The 14,842-nt window shown below is 34.2% G+C and overlaps 1 protein-coding gene across 1 annotated transcript in view; it reads left to right on the plus strand.

Moving 5' to 3' along the window:
• PRKN (parkin RBR E3 ubiquitin protein ligase) overlaps positions 1-14,842 on the plus strand; it is a 654,450-nt gene that overhangs the window by 95,719 nt on the left and 543,889 nt on the right. The gene's annotated exons all lie outside the window — the stretch shown is intronic.

Below are 14,842 nucleotides of genomic sequence, written 5' to 3' on the forward strand. Positions count from 1 at the left end.
GTCATTCTTTTCAATCCATTTTGTATTTATCTTTCTTTCTTCGTCTCAGAACTTTCTTTTTGTCCTACTCTTTCTGTGGTTCCTATTAATTCTATATGTATGCCCTCTTCTTTCCAGTACTCATAAATTAATTCTCCGTCTCTTTACCACTTGATTGTTCATCTCCTTGAACATGTTCTTCATTTTGTATCTTGCCATTCCAACTGTTGCCTTCAGTCTGACATTTGCTCTTTCCAGATCACTGATCATAGTATAATGGTAGAATCTCAAAGGGAATTAACTTGGTCATTTCTCAGGGCATCAAAGTTACTCTTCTTAACCTGCATCTGGTTTTTATTTTGTTGATCATATTAGCCTGGTAAAAAGTCTTACCCTGCATTAGCTTTAAGACATCCCTAACCACTTCTTTGCTAAATTGCTATGTGGTTTTTTCTACTTGTTGTCATACAAAGTTCCCTCATTACCTCTTTCTTTCATTTAAAAGTACCCCAAATCAAAACTGTTCCAAGTGAAAAGCTACTGATTTAGTTATAAAAACATCAGAACTGATGAGAGTGGCTCACTCTCTTCAGATTTCTTGAAGTAAATAATAAGGATAAGAATATAAGGAAAGTGCAGAACAATGTTTTTGCTGCATTATATGATTGCTCTGGCATATCACAACATTCCTTTGTTTACAGTCTTTTATAAGATTAGGAGATGCAGGGTAGCCCCACACAGGTGATACACTATGATGTATATTTCCTTGGCCAATTGGCTTTGGAATTCTTTTACAATACAGTTATTCTTACACCCAGAGTTCCAACTTCAATTGTGTATGTGAAAAAAATACTAACCTTTAATATGATGTTTAATATTTTCTTTTTTTTAATTTTTTTGCTATTTCCTCATTTTTGTGTTGTGATACATACCATGCTTAATTTCTTTCACTGTTTCTCTAGGAAGGAGTGTTGTGAAACATTTTGTTTATCCACATGCACGTATTTAACCCGATTATTCTTCCTCATCGTCATTGTTACTGTCAGTAAAATATCCTTGTAATTATTCCTCCTTCTAAGCTGTTTAGACTCATTCATTGTATCAGGAGACTATTATATTCTCCTGTTCCCTTATTTTCTTCCACTGATAGAAATTAATGAATCGACTTGACCTGAGCCTGACTTAAGTTTTGACTTCAATCTGGTTGTTGATAAACTTGCAATTATATATTCAAGTTTCTTCAGAAGTCTTGGATGAGTGTTGTCAGTTATGGTTATGTCTTAGTATTTTCACACATTTTCCATCAATTCTCCATTTTTATAAAGTTCCTCTGATTCCTCATTTTCAAGGAAAGATCTACTTAAGCTTTTGCATAATGAACATGGGGTGCAGCTCACCCTAAGTCCTTCATTTTCTTCTGCAGTGGCTGTATTTTTCCTGACAAGTTCTCTTTTGCTTTTATCATCCTATGACTTTAAAGACTTTCTGAAAAGTTTCTTGCCTGTGATATATTTGAAAGAGATTACTGAATTTTATGGCCTTTGTAAGACAAAAAATTTTGGGATGCTGAATTCATAGCTTTAAATATAAATAATGAGAGCATAGTCGTTACTGTTTCCATCATCTGAACAAACATCTGGGTTTTTAAGGTATGTTATTTATTCAAATAACCTTTTAATTTTTACAATTAACATCACTGAGTATCTAAAATATGACAACAGTTTTTGTGAGAGCTTATAAACATTGACTCTGAGCTTCTAATCCAGTCTTTTAATGCCCCCTTCTCTGATGATAGTGATTCATTCTTTTAGCTACTCCTCAGATTTCCTTTAAAAATAACTTCTGTGTCTTCATTTTCCTATGGTCTTTGGGATGCTTTACTAAGTATTTCATAGTTAAAGGGTTCTGGTTTGTGGGTTTTTGTTGTTGTTGTCATTCATTTGTTTTTGTGCATTACTATCTGAGTTTACATTTTGAACCAGGAGTCCTGTGCAGTCAAGATTAGCCATGGTCACCAAAAATATCTAAAAATTTAGGCATTACAGTTCTCCCTGATATAATACTGTGCTTAATGGAGAATTCTCCCATTAATGTGTGTTTTCTGTGCTTGCACACTGATGAGCATTGTTGCAAATTCAGTCCCCATTGCTTTGTTAGTTAGATAACCAATTGAGTAGGCTTTAAATTATATTCTTCCTTTCTTTGCCAAATTCTGTTGTGCGTGTGTATTCAATTAAATTCATTAGTCTTCGGAAATTCTTGAGCATCCAGTTACAATTCTTCTCAGGTACTTCTTGGAGTCAGATGTGATATAACTCATTTGGAGGTATTACAAGCTGCCTACTGACTTCTTCCTTTCAATTGTTCCAGACTTGCCTATTCAGTTAATGCTATCATTTAGAGCCAAGTAGTTCATTTTTGTTCTTTATCTTCTTGGTGCCTGAACAGAAATGCTCTTACATTTGATCTTGGTCTGCTCAGCTGATCTACTTGATTTAACCCATCTTGGATCAATAAATATATTTACACATCTATTGATTTGGAATGCTTAGATTAAAAGTTGGGCCTTTATAAAATACATTGTTCTAATATGAGCATTTGTTTAAAGAACTTCAGTGGAAGAATGAGTAATGAGTACAGAAGGACAGAACAGTACAGATAAGGAATGCACTTTAATTGTGCATGGGAATGCTTTGCTTTTTCCCAGTTATTTTTTTCTAATTTTTCTTCAGCAAACATCATAAAATAAATCCCCAAAGGATTTAATAAATTGACTAAAGGATGGAACTATTTGTAGACAGTTAAAACAAAGAAAAAAATGTTTCAGCTAGAATTGAATTTTAGGTACACATGAAGTCTAAAACAAACAAACAAACAAAAAGTAATTTAGATAATTATGACTTATGCACGGAAAGTATTCAAGTTAAGAACTGACTTCTTTGAAAAATGTGCCAGAAAAAATATGTATTTTCAATTCCCATTGGTTTGATGGATTTATCGTCAGTGTCGGAGAAACCTTATAGCCCTATTTTTTGAAAAAAGATTCTGTCCATTTTATATGCTGGGGTTGAATTCCTGTCCTCTGTTCTCCAGAGGCCAGTTATGCACTCATACGAAGTCAAGCTGATACAGCACAGTAACTCTGAGGCTAAACGATGTATGCACCTTCAGAGCAGCATCATACTCAAAGTAACAGTTCAGGTTCATGGTTGAGCAAGTGACAAACTTCAATTGGAAAAGTCATCTGATTTTGTCACATTGTCACCATTAAGTAGGATTTTCTCTTTGTAAACATAATGATGGTTTAGTGACTGAAGTTCTGAATTGGGACACAGAAGTTCCGTGTTCATAGACAGGGTTCCCAAAGGACCATTTATAACACATAGAATCTGTTCTGTTCCTCAGTTCTTTCTCTGTAACATTGAGCTGGCATTTTCACTGTGAGAAAAATCATTATGTTTTGGGACATGCATACATTTGGTGTAAATAAAGATTACTGAAAACTAAGGGCTATGTTTAAAACACAGGCTACACTGGAATGAACAAATCGAAGAAGGATATTATAAGAAAGTGTAATCATGAACAATTTTGTTGTTGTTTGAATACCATCTAGTTCATTCCATCTAGTATTAAACATTTAAGATCATCTCATGAGAAATGATTAAGATCATTTCATTAAGATCACTTAGTGATAAAATTGCTTGGAATTTCAGCAAGTATCTTCCAGTTATTTATTGACATGGTGATAAATGGGGCTTATTAAAGGATTATGTATATATTGAACAATAATTTATAAATATCTTGTACCTTATCATGAATGATAAGAAAGTTGTATAAAATTCACTTAGACATTTTGTTTATTAAAATTAGGTTTTAGACTGAGGACGATATCACTCTGGACTGGAGATAATGGTTATTTATGAAGTAAATCCCAGCCCATAAATTAGCATGTACGTACACTGCATTCAGCAAAGTGCCATGAATCTTTGCATTGTAGTTTATTTGCTGAGGTATTAAAATGTACAAAAGTATGTTCTTGAAGACATGTGTCACATGACATGAAGATTCTTTGTCTAGTAATTCCTCACTATCTTCCAAATATCTCTTTCATGTATGGAGAGAGTAAGAGATATTTCTGGTCAAGTTTTACGTGTTAAATATCACGAATCATATATGTGGTATCAGAACAGACGTGGTATTTCAGGAAATATTAACAAGGGCAGAATTTATAAAAAAAAAAGTTTTTTCAAATTGAAAAACATTAAATGATGTTGAAAGTCATTATTTGACTACAAATGTAGCCTTGGTGAAAAATGCTTGTGTGACTTTGTAGAAGTTTAAACACATCAAACACTCTTATGGACAAATGTTTAAAGTTTTGTCTGGCTAAAACTAATTAACTACATATAGAACCTCATCAACTGTCCTTTCATCTAATAATGTTCCCACTGTTCATACAATTTGCTGTAATGTGTACCTATTCCTTTTAAGTGGTCCAAGGTCATAAAAATAAGGTTATATTTATCAAGTTCTATGTAACTTTCAAGATTGCTGTTTTTATTTCAGACCTGAGGGCGAGCTCTTGTGTCTTAAGACTTGCCTCTTCCCTGTCTATCTTTAGTCTATAGGTATCCCATCTCCCTAAAACTGTGACAGTATTATGTCTTTAGACTTCCAGTACAACAGGATTTTTGTCTAGGATCCTTCTGTAGCAAGAGGGACTGATGCTGTGCAGTACTAAGCTCTCTTTTGATCTGATAGAGAATCTAGCAAAATAATTCGATGTTTCACTTTTGCATAGGTAAATTTAAGTGAGAGAAATGTAGTCTCAAAGTACTGTTTATACAGTACTAAACTTGCTTTCTACGCTATTCGAGGTTAGTAATTTTCAAGAGTGTGAGCATGCTTGTTGATTTTAGAGTACTCACAAATGTCTTTTAAAATTGGAAACCCATCTCACTTTAACTGTGGTGTAGCTCCACTAATTCAAACTCATAAAATATGCAGTGTTTACCTGCAAGAGCCATTTCTCATAAAAAAAAAAATTAAAGCTACAACCTGTATGTACACACTAGTCATCTCAAAGTATATATTATTCCTCTAGACAGATATTCTGTTCTGCTGTTCTGGGTATTCTTTCTCTTTTCCTTTTTTATATATGCATTATTTATAAGAAAAAAAAAAGGAGCTTGTCAGTTGGGTTAATTTGTATTGTCACATGCATGATAATTTTAAAATCCTACATTATTTACTGAATAGACCTACTAGACTTCTGCACTGAATAAGCAAATCTTGGGACAGTCAACATTTTTGCAAAAGCATGTTATTTACATAATCCTTTTCACAGAAGTATGCACAATATTTTCAAGATCTGTTTGTAAATACTGTTAATTAGAAAGCCAATTTATCTTCTAATTGACCCTAAGAGTGATTATCATCTCATCCATATTTTTTTCTTTGATTAGAGACTGTGACTGAAGAGAATTCTGGGTATATCTCCTTAGTCAATGTAGACGTAGCATTAGAACTCCATGTATGTTGTAGAAGGAGCTAAATCATGTTTTCCCCACATTAAAAGTCTATATATTACTTTGAATATCAAAGAAAATTTGATTTGCATATATTATGAATATATTTGGAGGCAATACTCCTCCATTCTTACTCTTGAGTTATTTCAGTGATCATTGTAAATTAAACCTCATACCTCTTGAAAAGTTTCATCTTGAGTTATAGCTCCCAGAATACAGACTTACGTACTTGAACTACTGGTTACTTATGTACTTGAACTGGCTAATTATACTTATGACTATAGTCAGGTTCTTTGATATTATGCGATTCAGATGAAATTCAGCAATTGGCTTTTGTTTGGGTTTTATTTTTACTTCTTCGTGATGCATACTTTGTCTTGCTTCGTACTATAGTAATTAAAGTCTACCTAAATTACTAGATAAACTACTTATTGTATTTATTTAATGTAAAGAACATGCAAAGTATTTTCAAAGTTGGATGGGTTTTATCTTCTACTGAGAAAAGAGAGAAACAAGGTGGATCGCATTAGCTTGTGTCCCCAGTCTGGGTTTGGTTCCAGAAGGGGTAACTTGCTTTCATGGTTCTAACTTTGCCTTGCTTTCAGAATGGCAGTTAGGTATGCTCTCTAGTAGGAGTCTGTAGATAACTAAGAGAAAAGCCTGAAGAAGTTGTCTGTACACTTGTGTAGATTGCCTAAGGAAAAATTTGTAATGATTTCTATCACCCTGTTATCGAAAAAAAATGATCATTCTGACAGAGACAATTGCTACCCCAACATTTCTGTTAACATAAGGATTGATTTTGCTTTTAGGCATGATTTTGAGGTCTCAACGGAACTCTTGAAACTTTTTGTTTTCCCCACATTTTTTGTAGATAACTGCCTTGCTTCTTTCATGCTTGGCATTAGTAAATATGTTTCAAAAACAGGAATTAAAATTGTTGAGAAAAGATGCTGCAAGAAGCTGTATTTCTTTGGATTGGACCTCAACCGACATCATCTTTGTGGTCCTCCTCTGGACTGTCTCCAGAAATTCCCTGTCTTTCTTGAACTGAGCATGATTCTGGCCTCACCAGGGCAGAATAGAGGGAAAGGATCACCTCCTTCAACCTGTTGACCACACTCTTTTTAATGCACTCCAGGATCCCATTGGCCTTCTTGACCACAAGGGCACACTGCTGGCTCTTGGCCAACCTGTCATCCTCCAGGACACCCAGGTTCCTCTCCTCAGAGCTCCTCTCCAGCAGCTCATCCTCCAAACTGTACCAGTGCATGTGGTTATTCCTCCCTAGGTGCAAGATTCTACACATGCTCTTCTTAAACCTATGTTTCCTTATGTTGAACAAGACCAGGCCCAGTATCAGCCCCTGGGTAGCACTGCTAGGTACAAGGCCTCCAACTAGACCGTGCACTGCTGATCCCTGTGCTTTGCCATTTAGCTAGTTCTCTATCCACCTCACTGTTTGCTCATCTATCCCACACTTCCTAAGAATAACTACAAGGATATTATGGGAGAGGGTGTTGAAATATTTTTACATCACTGTAGATTATCATTAGTGTAATTACATATATTTTTAGTTGGGGAAGATTCAAGAACTGGATTATTTGAGCACTTGGCTTGTACTTGATTATGTCATAAAGCCTCAATTCTATTTTCCTACAATATACATTTGTCCTTAGTAATAATCAGATGGCTTGGAATGATTTGGTGTGACAGCTGAAGAAAACATCTGTAATCTCTTCTGATAATCTAAGTTATTTATTAATTTTAAAGTTAATTTGATGTTTCTGATGATAGTCATCCACAGAAATTCCTAGCATAAAGCAAAGATTTCTTCTATTTTTGAAGAATTCTGTGATTGCTTATTATGCATAATATGTAACTACTCCGCAGTAGGGGTTTTATGTTTTCTTTAAAGAAGCTGCATATTAGTGCCATGGGTCAGCAGATAATGAGATAGCTTACTCCATAACTTATAGAGACAATTAGAAAAAATAATTTTTAAGATGTCCATTGTACTGTGTATACAGATAAAATTAACAAATAGCTGCATGTCACTTCCCCAGTGTTAGTTTGGTATTGCACTGATTTATTTCTGCAAACAACAGTTGCCTGGAAACACCACAGTTACTCCTTCGGTTGTGACAATGACTGAGAGCTGGCTGATCATCTGCCTGCTTGAGTAGGCCTGCTTTGTCACAAAATGCATGCTTCTGTTATCTAGAAACAAAATGTAAGACAGTAAAATCTTTTCAACCAAGAAATTAAAATTTACCTCTTTCTGATCAGGATTCCCAGCAAGTCATCATTTTAATTTATGCTTTCCCTTAGCAGAAAAAACTGTCGGGACTTTACCTTACTCTGATTCAAAGTCTTGAACAAAGTAACAATAATTTGAGAAAAAGACCTGTTTCAGTTAACACTGAAGTTAACTGGATCGATTCTTATACAGATGGTAATTCACTAAAAATGAGTCAACTTAGTATCCCTTATTCGGTGACAAGAGACTGAGGTCAGTCTCTTAATACAGCTAAGGAACCAAAGGTCACATTTCAATACTGAGATCGTTTTTACTTCTGCTCTCTGTAGTTTATGAAGATCTGAGTTTCTTACTTATCATGAGTGATATATTGATGAGAAAAGTTTTTTTTTTTTTTTGTTTTTTTTTGATTCATAGCACTGGAAAAGAAAGTAAGGCTAGAAATAAGCATTTCTTATATCTTATTTGCTGCATTAGAAAATAATCCTTTAGATACAATTTATCATTTGCCTTTCCCAGGAAGGAAGACTTCTAGATGCTCAACTTTATTTAGTATGGGTAAATAAATGAGCTTCTTCTTTCAAGCACAGAAAACTTCCTTGTTTAAATCCTGACCAGATTATTTTTGATAGGTTTAAAAACATATTTATTTATTTAAAGCTCTAGGACATGGGATGTGTTTTTGTGTTAGCAGAGCAATAAAACAATGCACTTTTAAATAACAGTACCTGGAAAAATTACACTTCACAGGGTATGGTATTTTCAATATTTCATCTGAATCACAACATGATTGTGATTGTCATTACCTGTTGGTATAATACACTGACTGTCATGACACTCAGCATCCCTTAATGATCCAGAAGAAATACATATATTGAGAGTCAGCTGAAGGCCACTGCTACCTTTGAAGCACTGTTTGTTTACTGCATCATTTTTTTATACCCTGTGTTTGATTGTGGTGCATGTGTCTACCTACCCATACAGGTCTGGCACATTCTGGAAGAGGTTTGTTGTCTTTCAATTTAGTCAGGGATGAACAGTTACACAGCTAGTTGATTCACTCCATGGAAAATAAATAAATATTTGATTCACTGAGCTGGTGCACCTCGTTTATCCACTGAGCTGATATAGCAATTTATGTACACCAAAGACCACTCTCTGGTCCTCTTTATTGGGCTAAGTTTGGCCTTCTTTGAGCTATCGCCAGTCACTCCCTACATCCTTTCATGAGCTTCAGGAGCACATTACTCTTAGCCACCTCCCCTGAGTGTTCATTCATTATAGGCATTCACTGATTCATCACAGTTGCTTTAAAGTTAATGTCTATCTATCTATCTATCATTACCATTTTATGAAAGTCTTTGCAGTAAATCCCTCCTTCAACAAATCAAGCTGTAATCTTAGGGCAGTCAGTGGACACACACATGAGCACAACAGGGTGTCACTGCAGTGGATTGCAGTGATTGTTCACTACCTCACAAACTCCCTAGACATGCTGGTCCTAATTACCAGCGTGATTCAGTTTGAATACTGATGTGAGATGCATTGCAAATCAGACTAAAAATATATGGTGAGTAAATTTTTTTTTTAGTAAATATTATATTCAAGGAAATAAACAGATAAATGTCGTAATTGAATCCAAAACCACACAGCTGTCATTCAGATGCCTTTCTTGAATTCAGATTGGTCTGCCAAACTGTTTTGTAAGGTTTTCCTTCATGATTTATGAAATGTGCATGGGAGTTCTCATCTTTTTATCCAAAAGCTCAGGGAACTTAAGATACAGAGCTGTATTTCATACAGAAGACTCAAACAGAATTATATTTTGACTAAAAACATCTGTGTGAAGTAATGTGGGTTAATTTAGGTTTTCATCTTAATTTCATCATACTTCACTTGAAAGTAAGGAAATACAAGTATACAGACAACATTTGAATATGAGTTCTTTCAAATATGGTTCATTGACTGCCAAAATTCACCAGAAAGATAGAATGCATCCTTCCAGACTACTCAATGAAGTGATGAATAGAGAGATGAATAGAGATCCTTAACAGTCCTGAAGTCTGGATCTTCTAACATCCTTGTGTAATATCCTACCTCAGGCTACTTCCTCCTTTTTTTTTTTTTTTTTTTTTAATGATACCAAAATCTTTCATTTTACTTACATTCCTTTGCTTTTGAAAGCGGAAACAGGAAAGAAGCATAATTCTTTAAGTGCTATGAAATTATGGTCATATGGAGTTCCCTTATGTTACACCTTTTTTTTTTTTTTTTTTTTTTTGTTTGCTTGTTTTGAAGGAAAAGCTTTGGAATTTATTTCTTATGTACTTCAAGGTTGTATGTCTGTATCATATCTGTTCAGGAAATATGTTCTCCAACCTGAGAAGAAAAAACAATATGTGGAAAAACAGCAGGTGGAAGGAACTAATCCTGAATTGGTCCACAAAGAGCAAATGTTTAACTTCTTGTTTTAAATTTTGAAAGGCAAATTTACTTTGAAAGAAGAAAAAAATGTTACTGGGGAAAAAAAAAAATACAGAGTTCCTGAAATAGAAATAGAAATCTTAATGCATAAAAGTTTTCTAATTTATGGGAAAATTAATCAATTTATCCAAGTGCCAGTTCTTTTGACAGACCCATAATATGCATTCACTTGTTATAATAAATATTATTCTAATACTTGGATATATATACAAGTTTTGTATATATATACAATACTTGGATATAAATACAAGTTTTTACTATGTTCCATCTGATATTCATGACTCTATCTGTAATATTCTAGTTTTTTAATCAAGTACCCACTGGTATGCACTTTAAAAATAGTTTTTTTTTTTTTGTCAAAGCCATAGAATAATACCATCTATTTTAGTATCCTGAAATTCTCATGCATTCATATGAATCTCTCACAGACTTGAGGAAAGAAAAATACAAGAAAATTTTATTAAAAGTTCCCATAAGTAATTACTTTAACTAACTTAATGAACTAATAATCCTTTCTGAAAAGCAGTTCAGATTTCATGTTAATGTTTATTTATAATCTGTGAGCCAAATATTTATATGATATATTCTAAAACATCCAAAGTTCTGTACTCTCTACCAGATAGTAATAATATAGCAAAATAATTCTATATTTTTAAGCCTACATTAGTGGTATTATGTTAGTTTAATAATTTTTTACACTGAAATAAAAAAAAAATCTATGAAGTAAGCTGTGGTCATTCTTTGGTAGATTCAGTGTGAGTGACTATTTTTACTCCTTAACTACATAGGAATCATTTACAACTTCGGACATTTTGTGATCCAGTAAGTGAGAGAAGCTGTCCGTAACTATCTGGGGATCCATTTACACATCCTAGTCTGTCCTTAAGAGATGTGGGGATCTCTGGAAAGCCACTGTAATTTCCTGCCTCTGGATGGTAGTCTATAGAGAAGCCACTGTGTCTGCCCCTCCAGCATATGTGGAATGAACCTTGTGGCTCTTGATTATCAGATATTTCTGCAATGTGGTTCATGAGGTCAGAATATTTCATGCAGTTAAGAATAGCCTTGATTAAGTAAGACTGAGTGATATCAAGTATTAGTGCCGAGGCCTGCATCAGTACTGTTAGTGTAGAATAGGAAGCTAATGCCCCTCCTTGGTTTGATGAGCTTTGCAGCCTTTGTTGCACAAAGAAAAGCTTTCTAAATCCAGAAAGATTTGTTTCAGTATTGAACCTTTCTTATAATACATAATTTCTCATAATTTCTCTTGAAATTTTCCTGTCAAAGGTGAAACTTCCTCTAGTGCTGCAACATATATAGTATATGACGTACGTATAATCTGAGTGTATCTTTAAATAGTGATATATACATTGGGTCTCCCTTCTTCTAATGGCACCTCAAATGTAGTAATGCAGAGGAGTATTCTGGTCTGTTGAAGTATTCTGCAAGCATTATTATTGTTATTATTAGTTATTAGTTGAACTGCAGAATTCTAGGTTCAGTTTTCTGGGGCAGCAAAAAGATCCAGAATTTCTTTATTATATTTTTCATATTATCTTTTGTGTGTTAGTGAAAAGTTATTCTGAGTTTTCTGGTTGAAGGCTCGGGCTTCTGAAGTCTCCTGGGCTTTCCTGCTTTTTCAAGCAAAGATCTACCACTTTGCTAAATCAGGATGTTTGCTTTTATTTATTTATTTATTTATTTATTTATTGCAAGGCATTTATTTCTACTTGAGTTCTAACTATTTTTGTAATGAAAGAGCGTATCATTATTTCATGGACAAGCCAGAGCACCACTACTGAAGATTAAAGATATTTCAGCTCCACCAGTTTCCTAGATTTAGGTCCAGTCTGCCATAACTTCCTGTGAAAATCAGAAACCTTTATAATTTTAGAAATTCTTTGTAAAGGAAGTGGATACTTCTGAGGAAGTGATACCCAGGAGTGAAAAGCACATAAAAATGCCAGCTTCAGAAAGGTAAAGTTCCCTTTTTAATCTGATTTAATACACTTTAGGTTTCTCTGCCTGTTGTAAGTAATATCCTCAGAGAAGTAATTTATCATGGCAATGAAGCTGTTTCACTAACATAGTATAACTGTTTAATTGCTGCTGCTGTTTCAATTACATTAATCACAGGGAGAAAAAAAAAAGCCAGATAACTCTGTTTTAGCACATTTAAAGTAGTAACCTTCCTATTAAAGTGACTTATGTTAATTACCTAGAAATCACGAGACATGTGCTAGGTCTTATGGACTTTTTCAAGAAAGGAAATAAGGCTTTCATCTATCTGACAATAAATATTTGCAGTTTTTCTATTCCACCATATGTGGTACCATAAATAAACAATGGCTCAAAATATTTTGCATGTAATTTTGTTGCAGATGAAAATTCCTTTCTCCACAATGAGAAATATCATTTCTCATTTACAAAAATTCCAAAAACCAAATGGTGTGGTTTCACATTTGACATTATTTTCTTTTTTACATTTCATGCATATATTTTTGTTTCCCTTTTTTTTGCTCATCTCTCCCTTTGATTTCGCTTTCCTTAAAACTGGTTACTTAATTACAAATCTCTTGTAAATAATCATGGAATCATAGAAAGGTTTGGTTTGAAAGGGACCTTAAAGTTCACCTAGTTCCAGCCACTGATCGTGTGTACAGAGTTGCCACCCACTAGTTCATGTTGATCAAAGCCCCATCCAAGCTGCCCTCTACCAGGGATGGGGCATGCACAGCTTCTCTGGACAACTTGTTCCAGTGCCTTGTTAGCCTCCTTGTAAAGGATTTTTTCCTACTGTCTAATAAAATCTCTTCTCTTTTAGTTAAAAGTCATTACTTCTTGATCTGTTGCTACATGCTATTGTAAAAATCCCCTCATCAGCTTTCTGTGAGATCCCCCAGGAGCCTTCTCTAGGCTGAACAGCCCCATTCTCCTCTTCCTGTTTTCATAGGATAGATGCTTCAGCCCTCTGAGAGTCGTTAATGATGCTCCAAAAGGTCCCTGTCTAAATAGGGAAGGGAAAATTTTTTTATCAGGAGAAGTTTGCTAACTTCTACTGTATCTGGAAACAGCATAGGATTTGTAATATCAATACACAGCAAAGGAATGCTGTATGTTAAAATCCTTCAATGAAATTTCTAGAAACTTCATTTAGTGTTCATTATACCCAGAGTCAGTATTTCTGACCTACTGGTATCTTGTTTCTACCATCTGTTTTTATGAAATTACAAGTATCACTGGCTGCCATTGAGTGGCCCTTTGCTGTGCAGTCAGTCACAGACAACCAGAAGAAAATTGCATAATAGACCATAATTTCCTGTCTGATCATAAGCTGAGCCTTATGTGCTAGGAGATTCCTTAGAACTAATTGACAAATGCACTGGCACAGGCAGCGATCGGTTGCAGCTGTGAGCCTGTTTTTATCAGAAAAAAAGGAAATCTTGAGAAGTGTTGAGTTGTTTATGAGATTAAGATGAATCTTCTTATAGGAATATTCGCAGTTAGAATGAAAAAACTTTGCTTTCAGCAAAAAAGACTGCCTGTTATTTTAGGCCTCAAAATGGGTTTATAAATGAGCAAATCCCATAGAGGACTACACGTGCTCTTTTTGCATAATTTCTCCTGACAACAGGAACAATGGAAACACAGCACCAATTTTTTCTATAGAGAGCTAAAAGACTTGATCAGAACCTCGTGCATCATAGCAATTGGTCAGTTTTTAAAATTAAGATATATTCCTTGTTTAAAATTGCATTTTCTTCAGATACCTCAGTATTGATGGTGCATTTGTGTCTTCCACTTGTGGAAGTAAGGTGTGCAAAACAAGATTTTTGCAGGAGAATATGTGGTACTGTGGTACACAGATACATCTTAGTAGCATTGTTGCCTGTTGTCAAAGATTAGGTGATGCTGCACTGAAGTACCTCCCACTAAGCTTCAGTTTTTCCAATGTAATGCAGAATATAGGTTGTCTATAGAAAATCACATGTAATCAAATGTAGATTTACTGTTTTTCTTCTTCAAAAATTTGAACTTCATTTATTATTAATAAAAACTGTGAGCTTCTTCTTCTTTGGGGAAATTTTATATAAGAAAAGTAAGTGATAACTTAATTGTTTTAAATAAGTAAGGAGAAACTGATTCATCCCGTCTATATCAACTCAGCTGTTTTTTCATATTTTAATTTATGAAGTTCTTGCTTTATGTAAAAAAATGTTTTAAATCCTTTTCTCAATCCAGTGCTCATGGAATGAAACATACTCACAAAGCATTTGGTTTCAGTACAATACATTTGCTACTGCAAATGAGCTTTTCCAGGAAAATTACAGCCTAAACTTGGTATAGTAATTTAATTATTTTTTTCAATAAATAAGTACATACATACATACATACATACACACACAATAGCTCTGCATGGTCTTCACTATTTGGTGTGCATATCTGTAAAATATATATACCCAAAATAGGCTTTAGCTGTGCTTATAGATGATTAAAAAAACAACAACAAACAAAAACATCAACAGAAACCCCACAACCGACCATAAAGTAAAGTCTTGTATGGTATCTGAAATATTTTGCCATTTTTATT

This window comes from Cyrtonyx montezumae, unplaced genomic scaffold (assembly GCF_038088225.1).
Source record: "Cyrtonyx montezumae isolate F1298 unplaced genomic scaffold, pur_monq_1.0 scaffold_0, whole genome shotgun sequence".
Taxonomy (NCBI): domain Eukaryota; kingdom Metazoa; phylum Chordata; class Aves; order Galliformes; family Odontophoridae; genus Cyrtonyx; species Cyrtonyx montezumae.